At 45.9% G+C, this 16,542-nt stretch overlaps 1 non-coding gene across 1 annotated transcript; it reads left to right on the top strand.

Annotated features, from left to right (window-relative positions):
• Positions 1-5,791: 5,791 nt before the first annotated feature.
• LOC147662583 (5.8S ribosomal RNA) lies at positions 5,792-5,946 on the top strand. Its single transcript, XR_015305542.1, has one exon. It is a non-coding gene; the product is annotated as a 5.8S ribosomal RNA (ribosomal RNA).
• The last annotated feature ends 10,596 nt before the right edge of the window (positions 5,947-16,542 follow it).

Below are 16,542 nucleotides of genomic sequence, written 5' to 3'. Positions count from 1 at the left end.
AGACATGTGTGGGAATCAGAACATATCTCCCCAGATTTGTCCATGCCAACAATTTCCAATATTTGAAGCAGCAAATGAGGACGGCTCGGAACAGTCCTCGTGACGGTGCCTGAGGGGGGAGGAAGACTGTACACTTAGACCAGATTTAGAGATAGACCAGAGTGGACCATACGTCAATGCTGATTGTAGATGGTCACAATGTCACCTTCTTGATTGACACTTGTGCTTCCTGCTCTACTACAACAGAGGCTCAAACCTACCCCTGTCTGGAAAAAAACAATCTAAGTTGTAGGAGTTGCAAATAGATAGTTGTCAAATTCCCTTACTAAAGAAGAACCTATAAAGATACGGACTTTAGAAGATAATCAGCAATTTGTGGTGTGTGATTCGAATTCAGTATGTCTTTTAGTATACTATGCAAGTTAAATTGCACCATCTATTGTACGCCCATAGGAATAGAACTTCAAGCAAATGATGAGGACATTACCTTTAAGCTAGCAAGTCAGAACTTAAGAGTCTCACTGTTCCCCATGTTGTTTGTGGAAGACTTACCATTAGATTTCAGAAATTCAATAAAAGACCTACAGCCCGATTCATCATCGGCATGTTTTGCGAGTCTGTAATAGCGAATAATAAGGAATCGCTATTACAGACTCGCAAAACGGGATTCATATAGGAATCGCAAAATAAATTGCGATTCCTACACATTTCTTATTTGCGATTAGCAAATTGCTAATCGCAAATAAGGAATAACTCCAAAAGCATCCTGATGGGTCACCCTTTGACTGTATATGTTCCTCACTCAGTTGAATTTTATTAACTTGAACTCATACGGAGCACTTAACTAATAGCAGGCTCACTAGGTATGAACAATTAAACTCGGCAGCAGAGAGCGTGACCCTGAAGAGATGTTGCATGCTAAATCCTGCTACTCCAATGCTTTTACCTGATTGTTATGCAGCTAAAGTTGAAGTAGAACATGACTGTCTCAATGTCACTGAACTGTGCAGCAGGCCCCATTCTGACATTTCTGATGAGACGTTACCGGAATCTGATTACACCCTGTTTGTGGATGCCTCAAGTCTCAGGGATAATGTTGGAAACCTGAGAGCTGCCTATGCTGTCTGTACTATTACAGGAGTGGTGGAGCTGCCTGGCTTCAAGGAGTATTCTCCACGCTGGTGGCAGAATTGATTGCCCTTACCACAGCATGTTGTGTTACAGACCAGCTAAAAGGGACAATATTTACCGATATCCAATATGGGTTCTGTGTGGTTCACAACTTCGCACAGTTATGGTCTCAGAGGGGTTTCATGACCTGATCAGGCTCCCCTATCCACAATGGAGAAAACTGTTAGAGGCCCTCCAAATGCCCGCACAAGTTGTTGTTGTCAAGTGTCCTGCCCATTGTAAAGGAAATGATTTTGCGACAGTTGGCAATCGTTATGCAGACAAAGTTGCACGTTACAGTGTACTTAATGTCTGCACTTTCGATAGTGAATTTACAAATGAGGGAATAGATAAAACCAATTTCAACCTTTCAATGACAATTGCTGATACAGGGGATGAAGTGAAGGGATTGCAAGAGGAGGTTAGTGAGGAAGAATAAAAAAGTTGGATAAGAGCATGTTGTGTGAAACAAGACGATGACATCTGGGTTTCAGGCGATGGGAGACCAGTAATGATTCAGAAAAGGGGGTGGTGATGAACAGAGTGTCTGAATTAAGCAGACCACTCTTACCCAGTCCAAAGATCAGGGCTTGATCCATCACCGTTTTTTTAGCTCACTGCACCATCCCAGCTCAGAACTTGGCTATATGCAAATTAGTCTGACCCTGCCCCAGTGCATCATGGGAACAGGGCAGACGAAACTACCAAGCCAATTCTTGTACTGGGAAGGAAACAAGCTACCGGGGACCGGTTTCTGGCATTGCAGCCGTCTTCGGCCCGGCTTGCATGAATCCTGATGGTGCAATGAGCTAGGGACTCACATCTGAGTATACCCTTCCACGCTTATGGTGGACAAAAATGATTCAGAAAATGGGGTGGTAATGAACAGAGAGTCTGAATTAAGCAGACCACTGTTAGCCAGTCCAAAGATCAGGGCTTGATCCATCACCGTTTTTTAGCTCACTGCACCATCCCAGCTCAGAACTTGGCTATATGCAAATTAGTCTGACCCTGCCCCAGTGCATCATGGGAACAGGGCAGACCAAACTACCAAGCCAATTCTTGTACTGGGAAGGAAACAAGCTACCGGGGACCGGTTTCTGGCCTTTCAGCCGTCTTCGGCCCGGCTTGCTTGAATCCTGATGGTGCAATGAGCTAGGGACTCACATCTGAGTATACCCTTCCACGCTTATGGTGGACAAAAATGATTCAGAAAAGGGGTTGGTGATGAACAGAGTGACTGAATTAAGCAGACCACTCTTACCCAGTCCAAAGATCAGGGCTTGATCCATCACCGTTTTTTACCTCACTGCACCATCCCAGCTCAGAACTTGGCTATATGCAAATTAGTCTGACCCTGCCCCAGTGCATCATGGGAACAGGGCAGACCAAACTACCAAGCCAATTCTTGTACTCGGAAGGAAACAAGCTACCGGGGACCGGTTTCTGGCATTTCAGCCGTCTTCGGCCCGGCTTGCTTGAATCCTGATGGTGCAATGAGCTAAGGACTCACATCTGAGTATACCCTTCCACGCTTATGGTGGACAAAAATGATTCAGAAAAGGGGGTGGTGATGAACAGAGTGTATGAATTAAGCAGACCACTCTTACCCAGTCCAAAGATCAGGGCTTGATCCATCACCGTTGTTTAGCTCACTGCACAATCCCAGCTCAGAACTTGGCTATATGCAAATTAGTCTGACCCTGCCCCAGTGCATCATGGGAACAGGGCAGACCAAACTACCAAGCCAATTCTTGTACTGGGAAGGAAACAAGCTACCGGGGACCGGTTTCTGGCATTTCAGAAATGGGATGGTGCAGTGAGATAAATAACGGTGATGGATCAAGCCCTGATCTTTGGACTGGGTAAGAGTGGTCTGCTTAATTCAGACACTCTGCTCATCACCACCCCCCTTTCTGAATCGTTTTTGGCCACTATAGGTGTGGCAGGGTATACTCAGACATGAGTCCCTTTCTTACTGCACCATCAGGATTCAAGCAAGCCGGGCCGAAGACGGCTGAAATGCCAGAAACCGGTCCCCGGTAGCTTGTCTCCTTTCTGGTGAAGAATTGGCTTGGTAGTTTAGTCTGCCCTGTTCCCATGATGCACTGGGCCAGGGACAGACTGATTTGCATATAGCCAGGTTCTGAGCTGGGATGGTGCAGTGAGAGAAATAACGGTGATGGATCAAGCCCTGATCTTTGGACTGGGTAAGAGTGGTCTGCTTAATTCAGACACTCTGTTCATCACCACCCCCTTTTCTGAATCGTTTTTGGCCACTATAGGTGTGGCAGGGTATACTCAGACATGAGTCCCTTTCTTACTGCACCATCAGGATTCAAGCAAGCCGGGCAGAAGACGGCTGAAATGCCAGAAACCGGTCCCCGGTAGCTTGTCTCCTTTCTGGTGAAGAATTGGCTTGGTAGTTTAGTCTGCCCTGTTCCCATGATGCACTGGGCCAGGGACAGACTGATTTGCATATAGCCAGGCTCTGAGCTAGGATGGTGCAGTGAGATAAATAACGGTGATGGATCAAGCCCTGATCTTTGGACTGGGTAAGAGTGGTCTGCTTAATTCAGACACTCTGTTCATCACCACCCCCTTTTCTGAATCGTTTTTGGCCACTATAGGTGTGGCAGGGTATACTCAGACATGAGTCCCTTTCTTACTGCACCATCAGGATTCAAGCAAGCCGGGCCGAAGACGGCTGAAATGCCAGAAACCGGTCCGCGGTAGCTTGTCTCCTTTCTGGTGAAGAATTGGCTTGATAGTTTAGGCTGCCCTGTTTCCATGATGCACTGGGCCAGGGACAGACTGATTTGCATATAGCCAGGTTCTGAGCTGGGATGGTGCAGTGAGATAAATAACGGTGATGGATCAAGCCCTGATCTTTGGACTGGGTAAGAGTGGTCTGCTTAATTCAGACACTCTGTTCATCACCACCCCCTTTTCTGAATTGGGAGACCAGAAAGGCCTAATAGTTTGTTGCCCCCGATGGCATGGTATTTCCATGGTTCCATGCATGTAGGAAGAGGTGCCATGGTGAGATTGTTTAGGCAGACTTGGTTTAATATGAAGTTTAAAGCGATGGCTGAGGTATTGTGTTTATCGGTGTGTGATTTGTCAGCAAATGAATGTGGGAAAGTGAACTGCTGTCACACTGAGTCACGAAGGGAGATCTGGAGGTCCTTTCAACAGGATGCAATTGGACTTTGAAGAGCTGCCAGTATGCAAGGGGCTGGGGTACATTTTAGTGGTGGTGTGCATCTTTTCTTGTTGCTTGGAAGCCCATCCGAATATGAGATGTGATAGCCTCACTGTAGCTAAGCTGCTATTGATGGAACTTATTCCAAGATTTGGATTTCTAACCTCTTTAGAGTCAGACAGAGAAACGCATGAAATAATGAGGTCTTGAGAATGCTATGTGCAGCATTACAAGTGGATCAGAGATTACATTGCAGTTATCGGCCAGAAGCCTAGGGTATTGTGGAACAAATCAACAACACTTTGAAATCTAGAATTACTAAAGTATGTGCTTGACATCTTTGAAATGGCATGTTGCTTAACCTCTTGTGCTGATGAGTTTTCACATTGTCCCAGATCAGAAAACTGGACTCTCGTTCCATGAGATCATAATGGGAGGGCTATGAGACTGCCTGCTGTGCCTGCCAATATATCAAAGATAATTTGGTGCTCAATTACTATAAGGGGTTGGCTGACGTGGTTCATTCTGTGTCTCATCAGTTTGAAGTAGCTACTGCACTACCACATCAGGAGCAGTCAGGAGACTGGGTCTTGGTGAAGAAACATATGAGGAAGAAATGTCTTGAGCCTTGTTGATGTGGTCCATGCCAGGTGATCTTGGTCACTACAACAGCTGAGAAGTGTGATGGTCTTCCGAGCAGAGCGAAGGCCGAGCGGCCCCAGCAGCTTGTGCCCCCCAGTGGTCCGACCTGATAAGGAGGGGTCGGGTGGTGCCAGGTCCGCGGATGCTGCTTTCCAGCGGGTCCCTTGGCCCCGCGCGCCTTAGCGTCACCCCTCTCTTCCCTGAATGTTTCCACAGCAGCACGGAAGGACCGTTCCGAGGGGTGCCACCGCCGCCAGGCTCCAGCACCCCTGCGTCTTGCTCAGGCTGTGCCTTGGACCGCCTCTCCATACCGGAGAAGGCGGCTGGGCCTGCCGGTACCTATGCGACCGCACCATTCCACACCCTTCCAGCGAGCCCTCCCGCCCAGGTGGGAGGGCTCCTTCCCCTGGCAGGCTCCCGAGAGATGGAGGGCGTGCACAAAGGTTGCCGGTCGGGGAGATGGGCATGCGGCCCCCCAACACCGTCATCAGGTGCGGTTACCTGGTTGATCCTGCCAGTAGCATATGCTTGTCTCAGGTGGAGCGACCCTCCCTCGTTGCCAGGTACCCGGTTTGACCAGGTCCCGTGTGGCCAGGCCGAAGGGTTTGAAGACTCGCGCAGTCCCTCCCAACAGTGCAGTCTGACTCCCAGAGGGGAAGCCTTGAACGGGGCGCCAGGGCCTTCTCATCGTGTGGGCGGCGGACGGACGGTGTCGCCTTCCTCCCACCTCTCCTGCACCTGCAGGTGGGTGAACATTTTTGAAAAGTTGCCTGTGACTCTTGGGGGTGGATCATTCGGCTCTCGCGTCGATGAAGAACGCAGCTAGCTGCGAGAATTAGTGTGAATTGCAGGACACATTGATCATCGACACTTCGAATGCACCTTGCGGACCCCAGGTTCCTCCCGGGGCTACGCCTATCTGAGGGTCGCTCGATCATCAATCGCCCCGGGGCTTCCCTGGGACGCGGCTGGGGCCATCGCAGGGTTAGCTCCGCTTCCCCTTCATCGCCCCACAAGTTCCGATCCCCCGATCACCCATGGCAGGGTCCCTCGCCGGGTCCTGCCGCGAAGATACGCCGCCGGCGCGCCTGGTCTAGAGAAGGGGCCTGGTGACTGGTTGCCCCGGGCCTGAGCCGGGGCACCTAGCTGCGTGCCACACGACACTGTCTGTGGTGTCCCACCGACTGCCCACGTGCACGCGCCTTGGGCGCCCACCTCCGCAGCCGGCTTCCCGAAGAGGGCGAACCCCTTCCATATGCGATCCAGGGAAAGAGGGCATGCGCTGTTGGGTACGCCAGGCCCCTGCTCCAGCAAGGGCCTGGCCTCCCCCCAGCAACCCCCTTGACTCTCCAGCGTCATTCTTCCGACTACGAGCTCAGACCAGACATGGCGAACCGCTGAATTTAAGCATATTACTAAGCGGAGGAAAAGAAACTAACCAGGATTTCCCCAGTAACAGCAAGTGAAGAGGGAAGCGCCGAATCCCCGCCCTGCGGCGGGCGAAGGAAATGTGGCGTACAGAAGACCGACTCCCCGGTGTCGCTCAGGGGGCCCAAGTCCTTCTGATTGAGGCTCACCCCGCAGATGGTGTTAGGCCGGTAGCGGCCCCCGGCGTGCCGGGATCGTCTTCTCGGAGTCGGGTTGCTTGGAAATGCAGCCCAAAGTGGGTGGTAAACACCATCTAAGGCTAAATACGGGCACAAGACCGATAACCAACAAGTACCGTAAGGGAAAGTTGAAAAGAACTTTGAAGAGAGAGTTCAAGAGGGCGTGAAACCGTCAAGTGGTAAACGTGTTGGGTCCGTGCAGTCCACCCGGAGGATTCAACATGGCGGGAAGGTCGGTGGCCTGGGAGTTCCGGATCCCCAGCACGGGACCGGCGCCCAGGCCCTACCAGGCCCCCGAACGGTGTATTTCCTCGGCGGCAGTGCCCCGCGACCGGCTCCGGGTCGGCTGGGAAGGCTTTGGGGTGGCAGGTGGCGCTCTGCTCATGTGGAGGGTGTTACAGCACCCCTGGCAGCAGCTTTGTTGTGTCGACTGCCTCTGGCCCTTCCTGTGGATCGCCCCAGGTGCGGTGGTCACCTCTCCCCGTGCCCCCTCCCCGGGGGTGCTGGACCGGCGTTCTGCCTCGGCCGGCGCCTAGCAGCTGACTTAGAACTGGTGCGGACTAGGGGAATCTGACTGTTTAATTAAAACAAAGCATCGCGAAGGCCAGAGGCGGGTGTTGACGCGATGTGATTTCTGCCCAGTGCTCTGAATGTCAGAGTGAAGAAATTCAATGAAGCGCGTGTAAATGGCGGGAGTAACTATGACTCTCTTAACCTATTCTTGGTTGTAGTGGCCTTTACTGGTAACTGCCTCTGAAGTGCTAGACTCTGCGTAGAGAGGCATATAGAGACAGGCCAAACAAGGTTCTATCGTGGCAGCGAGCATGATAGTGATAAATGGTGAAGCAAACAAACCCAATTCCAGATGGGGTAGTTCCTGGAGAATAAAAATCCTGTTAAAGATGGCGTAAGGAGGTGCTGTCTTTCCCAGAAATCATTAACCTCCTCACCGAATTTGACAAACCAGCACTAGCTTATAATAATGCAACGAATAACAACGATTCAGATCACGATATAGGCCCTAGTTCACTCCTTATAGCAGAAGAAGACACAACAGTAGACCTCAGCAAATCCATTGAGTTTGTAGCCACCTCAGCCAAGAATGACATTGGTACAGCAAAATTTGAAAATCTTCCCGATGTGTACAAGGTCAACAAAGATGTAGTAACAAAGAAAAGTGATTACACGAAAAAAGTCACTTATTGGAAGTACCCAAACGAAAAATATACATGTGACTTGTGTGGAGACATAATGGGAACTTTTAAAGAACTGAGAAAACATGTCTCCAACAAGCACAAAGGCTTCTATCTCAAAACGTACTGTTCAAAATATGACAAAGAAGCCGAATACCACAATATTGCATGCCATTATGCCAAATGTAAAGGAAGACCTCAAAAAGGAGAGCTGCCATTCCTATGCAGCTTCTGTGACCTCAGATTTGGAACAAAAATTGGTGTTTCTCAACATGCTCGGCATGCGCATCCAAGAGCGCAAAATGAGGCTAGACTAGCAGCTCTAGCAAGCAGCAAACGTTCAAAATTATGGGAAGAAATACTGCCACTAGCAGAATTGGAAAAGGTATATGAAAATAAGAGGAATGATAATGCACTGATGGTTCCACATTTTAACAACAAGAACCAAAACCAAATTACAGAAAAAAGAAGGGATAGAAGAGGTAAAAGCAAAAAATCAGCAAAAGATGTACTGCAAGCATCAAATGTTTCTGAAAATGACTCTTGCGATGAACCAGAGGTTACAGTGGAAGTAACAACAGAAAAGCACAGAGACTTTATCAATCGGAAACGTGCGTACAAAATCATGAACTTTGATGAACTGGAAGACAGAATATCAGAAATCGAGAAGTACACTCAAAACGTAGAGCAGCACGATGATGCCATGGATCTGATGGATGAAGTAGTGACTTACATAGCAGAAAACACCACTGATATAAGTCCTGCTCTAGCAGGTGTACCAACAAATGAACCAACAAGTAACATCAATAATGAGCCTATGAACTCTGCTCAGGATGAGCACCAGAATGCCTCAGTAGGAAACCAGATAACAAAAAAGACAAGAAAACGGAAAGCTTAATTGGACGCACAAGAAAAATTATGCAAAAGCAAAGGGCATCTATAAAGAATACCCGGCAATGTTTAAGAAAGACAAAAAGAAAATTGCCAGGATTATTACTGATGGGGCAGAAGATGCCACTTGCCAAATCAGTGCTGATGAAATCTTTCAATACTACAAAAGCATAATTGAAAAAGAAAACAAGAAGAGCCCTAAATTCATGCCGATTGATCGGATACCAGAGGACTATAAAATTAGAAATCTTTGCAAAGAAATAACACTGCTCGAAATAACTCATGCCTTTGAGAGCTCCAATCTAAAGAAAAGCACTGGGTCTTGATAAGACAGGTCTGAATGGCTTATATAAAGTGCACAGCAGGCAACCAAGACTGCTGCCCAGAGTTCTATCGTCTTGGTTGTTGATGAGAAGAGTAGCAGAAATTATCAAAAGAACAGATCAATTTTGATACCCAAGAATGTATCGATTAGTGAACTTACAAAAATCAGTAACTGGCGTCCAATTACCAGCGGTACTGCATTCATGAAGTTATTCACAAAAATATTAACTAAAAGCGCTCTCATTTTTTGTTGAATTGAATACGAGACAAAAAGGCTTCATGAAGGTGAGAGGCTGTCTCGAGAATTTGACTCTCCTGCAAAATATCATAAAAGGGGCACAAAAAACAGTCACTCATTAGCAGTTGTGTTCATTGATATATCAAAAGCCTTCGACTCTGTCAGCCATGGTCACATCATACAGAGCCTTGCAAGGCAAAGAGTCCCATCAAACATCAGAGAAATAATAAAAGATTTATACACTGAATCAACAACATCTTTCAAGGGAAAGAACAACGAAGCTACTACTGAAATAATAATGAAATCTGCGGTCAAACAAGGTGACTCTTTATCCCCACTACTATTTAACATTGCCATGGATCCTCTGATTTGTGATCTTCAGAAAAATGGCAAGGGCTTCACATTTGGATCAGATGGTCTTATTGAGCAAATCACCGCTCTCGCCTTTGCCGATGACATCGCAGTGCTCAGCAGTACCTGGGAAGGAATGAGTACAAATCTGAAGATCATTGAAAAGTTCAGTAAAGCTACAGGATTAAAACTGAATGTGCAAAAGACACATGGATTTTATATCAGTTACCATAAAGATAAAAGACTGATTAACAACTGTAAACCATGGCAATTTGAAAAAGAAAATATTGAAAATATTCATCCAGGAGAAAGTGAGAGATACCTTGGATTGAACTTTGATCCACACACTGGTCATACAAGCAACAACATAATCAATGAAGTTCTTGTCAATTGGGCTCAAAAACTTGATAATCTACCACTTAAGCCCACAAAGAAAATTGAAATGTTGTGCCAGTACTTGGTACCTAAACTATCATTCAAATTAGAAATGACAGGAACAGAAGCAAAAACGTTGATTTTTCTGGATCAAACAATAAAAAAGTATGTCAAACACTTTCTACACCTTCCTGCATATACATTTGATGGTCTCCTAAATTCGAAAAGATCTTTTTGGGGCCTCAGTATACCAAAACTATGTACGCAAATTTGTCTCAATAAAGTCAATAGTTTATTGTATCTCAGGGCAGCTCCAGACCTGTACATAGCGTATTCATTCCTGTATGTAGGAGAAATTATAAATAAAAAAATTGATAACATAATCAAAACACACAAACTCAACATTTTAGACAGTTGCTTTTTGAGCTATGATTTGAATTTGTTAGTGTAGGAGAGTAGGGTCTGCTATCCTATGGTCACCCCAATTTTTGCTTTTTGCTTCACTGGTTTTCGACTTACTGAGGCTATGGGCCTGCTAATCAGACCCCCAGCCTGCTGTTCTCTCTCTAAATTTGTAATACATGTGCTATAGGCACATAGCACAATTGGAAATGGACTCCTTGTCAGCCCCTGTACCATGCACTATAGGTGCTCAGGGCATAGGTGCCACCAAGGCCTACCAGGGGCTGAAGCATAGCTTTTGCCACCCCTGGCTGGTTCTTAAATTGACACAACTGGCTGATCACTCAGCTGGGGCAAGTGGGTGTAATTACCCCTTGCTTAGATATGGTATACCTATATCTAAACCTATATCTGGACACATATAAACCTGTGAGTCACTCCTATGGAAGGCCTTATCAATCCTGGAGGCAGAGTGCGTGGTTTTATGTGAGATGGAGCTCTGGCATGAGCTGAGCCTGTCTGCAGCTGTCGGGAACAACTCCCTATGCTGATCCGGGATAATGCCATACCATATACTCTAAAGTGCCTTATAATCCTCGTGGTTATATAGCAACTTTGGTTTGGCTTTATCAAAACATGTTGTGTAAGGTGTCATACGAATTGGAATAATACCCCCTCGCCAGTTCTGGCAATGGGGGTAGAATTCCATCCTTCTAGAGGGAGAAGACATGTTACTTTACTGAAACGCGGTTGATTTTAAAAGTGCCTCAGATCCACAAAATGGATGCCTCTGCCACAGACACGGGTCTGGCCTCCTGCTGCTGACCGAAACTCAGCAAATGGTGGCCTGGACAAAGGGTTTCCTGTTGCAGGGCGGTGTTAAACTACCCCAGACAGGAGATAGTGGATTGTAGCAGGGAGGTTTCAAAGAAACCAGACACTGCCTGGGGAGCACAAGGCTGCCCCTTGCATAATCCGGCCAAACCGGTTCTGGGGCATCCAGCCCCAGTCCCAGCGTGGCCAGGATCAAAGGAAAGGGGTGTATCTTCCTGGGTCCCACCCATAGGAGGGAACCTAGCAGGATGTCCAGCCCACCAGATTCGAATAAGAGTGGGAGCAGTGTCAATGCAACTCAGATTATCCTGAAGAAACATAAGAAACAAATTCTGGACCCTTTGACCTACTACTCAACGTAGAAGACTGAAGAATCTCCCTTGTGGTCAAGGAGTGACCACCCTGTGCAAACAGGCACCATCCAGCACCTCGACCCTTACTTTGTTGCAGTTCCCGCCGGAACTCGAGCAACAGAGATTGACGAGATCAAGCTTGCCTGCCTTCTCCCAGCCCAATCCACAGTCCCTGCAGAGCTGAGACCCGTGGAGGCGACCGGAAGCGTGGGGCACGCCATCTTGAAAAGGCCACGAGACGCTGACCATGCAGCCCACGAGTGACCCTCGAAGCTGTACACCGGGGTTTGAGAAGCCCCAACCCTGAGCTACACTTGCACCAAAGCTACCCCCTCCACACTTGACGAGTGCTGCGTGGAGCCCTTCTGCTTGTGTTGGCTCGACGCGTTGGCCCGGTCACTAGCCAGCTAGCTTGTGGCCCCTGTGCCGATGAAAACCCAAAACCGGCTTGCTTTTCTGGTTGCTCCAGATCTGCACCAGCTCCTGTGAAAAGGAGCCCTCACTCTGACCCTCCTGGTCTGAGTGAGAAGCAATCTCCCGGTTCCGCGTGGATTGCTTTTGCCAAGTGCTGTTTGCTGCAATCTTGAAGCCGATGGTGCTGACGGCGAGAGCCTGCGTGGGACAGATCGTGACCTGCTCCTGAACGTCGGAGATGCCCCAGAGCCCACGTGACAGCGGAGGTAAGCCTCTCAACAACCATCTGATTGCGCCCAACATTGCCTGGTTCCGTCCTGGTTCCACCCTGGTCACTGCTGAGTGACCCAGCCTCTTTCCCCTCTGCTTTCAGATTCATCTCGACTTCGATCCACCCTTGGATCACACCGGACACTTCTGCTTCCCATCGCCTGCAGCTTCTCCAGCTCCAAGCACCAAGAACATGAGTGTCAAAACCCGACGCCACTTCGACCCTGTGCACCCACTTCATGTGGGTGAGGTAACATTGCAACGCCGGTGTGCCCACGTTGGTACACACCTCTAGGGTCTGTGTCTTAAGTTTTGTTCCTCTAGGTTCAGCGGAAGTATCTTTAAACTAACTTTGTGTAATTTTACGCACCATTGACATTGCATTGGTGCAAGCCGCACTTTACGTGCTGCACCCGAGTCCTGCGGGCTTCTCCCGACTTCAGCATTGCTATCCTGACTGCTCCCAGCGATTCTCTGGGCCCTAGGCCTAACCACTGTTCGATTGGTATCTCTTATACCATTTTTTTAGTATATGGTTTGAGTGGCCACCCGCCCTCATCCATAATTGTGCAACTCTATATGTTATACTGTGCTTTTGATTTAACGCTTGTGCCCCTTTGCTCATAAAGAGTACTGGGAATTAATTTAGAAATAAACACATATATTGTTATAATATATACTTGTGTGGTGTTCTTTCATTTGGTATTACAGGATTGTATGTGGGAAAACAGCTCGCTTAACACGACCTCTTAAGTTAAGCCTTTAAGGCTGCTTAGTCCATGCTACCCCTAGGATAGCTTGTCTAACAAGGTTGACTTACATCCATACACCATAAGGGATTGTTTGGACTGATACAAAGTGGTTCCAGAATTGGAAACACTACATATCAGGCCAACTTCTCACAGTTAGCAACATATGATTGGAGAAAAGAAGAGTTTGAGAAATGGGCAAATCTCCCTGTCCAAGGTGATGGTATAAAATACTTAGCAAGTAATCCAACCTCAAACTTCTGGATCAGCAAGCATAACAAAATGAAAGAAAACAAGTACATGGCTGCGCTAATGTTAAGAGCAAATGTTTTATATACCAGAGAAACCATTACCAGGGGAAGAAATTGTGCATTTGCTACATGTAGGTATTGTAATGATGTTTGTGAAATAATTTCTCATATCTCAGGTGCATGTCCTAAAACCAAGGACATTAGGATAAAAAGACATAACAAAATTCTGGAATTGCTCATTGATAGATCAAAAAGGTGTGGTTGGATGGCATATAGGGAACCTCATGTTAAGAATAATCAAGGAGAACTACGAAAATCAAATGTAGTGTTTACCAAAAATGGTACAGCTGTAGTCATTGATGTTTCAATTCGTTATGAAAACTCTTAGAATTCCCTTGAATTAGCATTTGAGAGTAAGGTGAAATACTATCAGGATCTGTCACAGCAAATCAAAGATATCACAACATGCAAAACTGTTAAATTTCATGGCTTTATCGTAGGATGTCGTGGTATCTGGCCTCAATGTAATGATGTTGTTCTGGCTGATTTAGGTCTACAAATGGCATTTCCATTCAAGAAAAATGTTTGCCTGACTGCTTTAATGGACACTCTTAAATTATGCCAAGTATTCATGGACAATTGAGTATCAAACTTATACTGAGATGTACACTTTCTTGCAGCACACATGTCACCCTTATAAAACATATACCCACATGCATCAAACAGAATTGCATTCGCAAACGGTGCGAATCGCAAAATTCGGCCGTTTGCGAATGCAATTTCCTTTTTTGAGATGCATCATGTTGAAATACATTTTTCGCAAATTTAGAAATCACAATTGGATTAGCGATTCCTTAAAAAATCGCAAATTTAAGGAATCACTATATTTTATCAAAAACAGTGCATGCATCAAAAATCGCAAATTGCGATTCTCTAAGAAATCGCATTTAAGAATTCTTAAATTTAGAAGTACTGAGAGCAGGTGGTAATTTTTTTTTTTTGCTTAAACATGTGAAACCAATTTAGAGGGTATTTAAGGGGTTCCACAGTTGAACAAGAACTCTTTGAGGATGGCAGCAGTCATTGTCCTGGCACATAGGTGGAGGTTGAGAGCAGCAGGAAGGAGGAGAAGGATGCTTAATGAAAGAATATTCAGATTGCGCATCACTTTGTTTGGTCAGACACAGGCTGAAATATATGATAAGTATAGGCTTAATGCTGACTCCATTTTAGATCTGATTGCTGAATTAGACCCTATTTTGCATAGACAAACACGTAGGACCCTAGCCATACCCACCCATGTGCAGGTGTATTATGTTCTCTACACCTTCTAGCCTCGGGGTCCTTCCAGGGAGTCATAGCTGTTGCTCGGGGGGTTTCACAGAGTTCACTATCTAGAATTTTTAATGATTTTCTAAATGCAATGCTGCAAAGGATAAAGCATCACATTTTTTTTCCAAAAACAGCAGGAATTGCTGGAAACCAAGTTAGACTTCTATAACATGGCTAATTTTCCACATGTCATAGGCTGTGTAGATGGCACACATGTTCCCATTTGTCCCCCATCTGTGAATGAGTACATTTTTCGCAACAGAAAAAGTTATCATTCTTTAAACATCCAAGTAATTTGTAATTCAAAATCAATCATCACAGATTTAGTTGCAAGTTACCCTGGGAGTTCCCATGACTCCTACATTTTCAAACATAGTGCCATCCATGCTCGACTGCTTTCAGGAGAATTTGGAGATGGATATTTGCTTGGTAAATACTGTCATTTTTGCATAAATTTCATTTTGTACCATGCAGTGGCATGATATGTTAACTGCATGTCTACCATTTTCCTAACCCATAGGTGATAGTGCATATGCTGTGAGGTCACATATACTCACACCATATCTTACTCCAGCAACCCGCAAAGAACAGCACCACAACCATGCCCATATATCCACCCGCAATGTGATAGAGAGGACCTTTGGTATCATGAAGTCTAGGTTTCACATACTGCATAAAACCTTCGGAGCATAACAATATCGTCCTGAGGTGTGCTGTAAAATATGCAGCACAACATAGCCACTAGAAGAGTCTTAGAACTGGATTTTGAGAATATACTACCAAACATTGACAACCAGCCACAACAACCCCATGCAAGGCTTCATGGACCAGATGCAGCAGAAGGAAGGAGAAGAAGGGCAGAAATTACTGAACATTACTTTTAAAAGAGGTAAGCAGCATGTCAATTTTGAGCAAATGTTATTTAAATTTATTTTGAAACATAAAATGAAGTAAGGAGAAACACAGGACATATTAATGCATGTCAAGTTTAAATGATAGAAATATTTTGCTTTGACTTTCTCCAGTCTCTGAGCAGTTTTTTCATTTTGTCAATCCTTCGGAAGGCAGTCAATTTATTTCCAAAAACTTTACTTTCTTCCTCACACACCTAAAGCTTTGCTTTTTACATTGCTGACACCCATAGATGTGTTTGTTTTCTGTTCAAGATGTCTTGAGCTGCGGCGTTCAACTACTTGAGTAGGTTTTGAATTACAACTGGGTTTAGCATTCTCATCACTATTGCCCCCTCGTACTGACTGAAGCACACTTATGTCTGGTTTCATGATATCCTCAGTACTTTTGAGGGACATCATTCCTTCAGAAAGCTTACTACAACATTTACTTAATTCCTTCTGCATGCACACTGTATGTTTAATTATTTGAGCATTGCTATTGGTCAAACGATTTAATGCTCTGGTGTAAGTGTGCATGCTAGACATTAACCTCAAGTGCCTATTGCAATTGGCAATGTTCTGTGCCTGTATTGCTTCACACGGTTTCCATGGCTGTTGCCATGTGGTCCAGTTTATTACATGACGCCATATCTGCACTTTCAATTACCTTTGTCAATTGACTTAGACTGTTACTCATGGCACTGATGTCTTGACTGATATGATTGAGTTTGCCCTTCATTACCCTTATATCTTTCCCTTGCAGCCTTTGGACTTTGAGCAGCTTCATTTCTACTACACTGGCATGGCACTCATCTTGGTTTGCAGAACGTGCCCTTCTTCTATAAAATTGTTGTATTCTAGAACGACGACTTATCTGTGTCTTTTGATTTGCAGTGATTTCAACAGTCTGCTGCTTATGTGCATGTGCATTGGACTCCTTTTCAGTGTCTGAGTCTTGTAGTTCCTGCACTCTTTTCCTTGTTTTTATTTTTTTGCACAGTGGGTGAGGAGGTCATATCATTTTGTGCTGCTGTGTTCTCCAAATCAG

This window comes from Lissotriton vulgaris, unplaced genomic scaffold (genome assembly GCF_964263255.1).
Source record: "Lissotriton vulgaris unplaced genomic scaffold, aLisVul1.2 SCAFFOLD_2451, whole genome shotgun sequence".
NCBI lineage: Eukaryota > Metazoa > Chordata > Amphibia > Caudata > Salamandridae > Lissotriton > Lissotriton vulgaris.
Note: the sequence above shows the minus strand (reverse complement) of the source record. Positions and strands in the feature narration are given on the sequence as shown.